Below are 821 nucleotides of genomic sequence, written 5' to 3'. Positions count from 1 at the left end.
CCCAGTAGGAAAAGGGTTCCATATGTAGGCAGAAGAGTCAGCAACTGCCTCCACTCTCACTGTTAGGTGTTTACAAGAACACCAAGCTACTCAGCCATAATGTATATTCAGGGGAACTAGGTGAGAGCCCTATAGGCTCCCTGATCTCTGTGAGCCCCATGAGTCCCTATCAATTGATTCTGTGGGTCATGTTCTCTGGGTGTCCTTGATTGCTCTGGTTCCTCTGGTCCATCCTCTTATTCTTGTTCTTGATGGATGTTTCTCATTTGTTGTGTGTGTGTGTGTGTGTGTGTGTGTGTGTGTGTGTGTGAGCATGAGGATATGGCACAGCTCAAACGTTTGAGAGAGAAGAAGGTCATGAAATGCAGCCAGAACCCAAGCTTTCTGGGCCAGCTATTCTTCATCACCCTTTCTCTACCCAGTATTGAAACATTTGCTTCAAAACAGGAAGGGCAGCAGGGAGGGCAGCAAGACAACACACTAGCTGGGTACCAGGAACAGTCACTATGCTATAATGAACCTGGGACCTCTCTCTTCCTGCATTTTCTCTTTAACTATTGATGTGATGACCCGGGGACCTGATAAGATATGTGAACAGCTGGTGGCCATTATGTAAGAGGATGAAGTACCTAGATGGGTGGCCTCATCTTCAGGCCCATGCTGTGATGGTCCCTCTATTACATCTTCATGAGTTGCCTCGGATAGCCTATGCTTTTGTCCTAACTCCTCCTTCCCAATTGAGCCCTTTCTGCTTCTGTCCTTAGTGTCATTGCTCAGAGCAATGACTTCATATCTTTTTTTTTAATTTATTTATTTATTAA

The sequence above is a fragment of the Microtus ochrogaster genome, unplaced genomic scaffold, assembly GCF_000317375.1.
Source record: "Microtus ochrogaster isolate Prairie Vole_2 unplaced genomic scaffold, MicOch1.0 UNK115, whole genome shotgun sequence".
Classification (NCBI taxonomy): Eukaryota; Metazoa; Chordata; class Mammalia; order Rodentia; family Cricetidae; genus Microtus; species Microtus ochrogaster.
The sequence above is the reverse complement of the archived record's forward strand: the minus strand, read 5'-3'. Positions refer to the sequence as shown.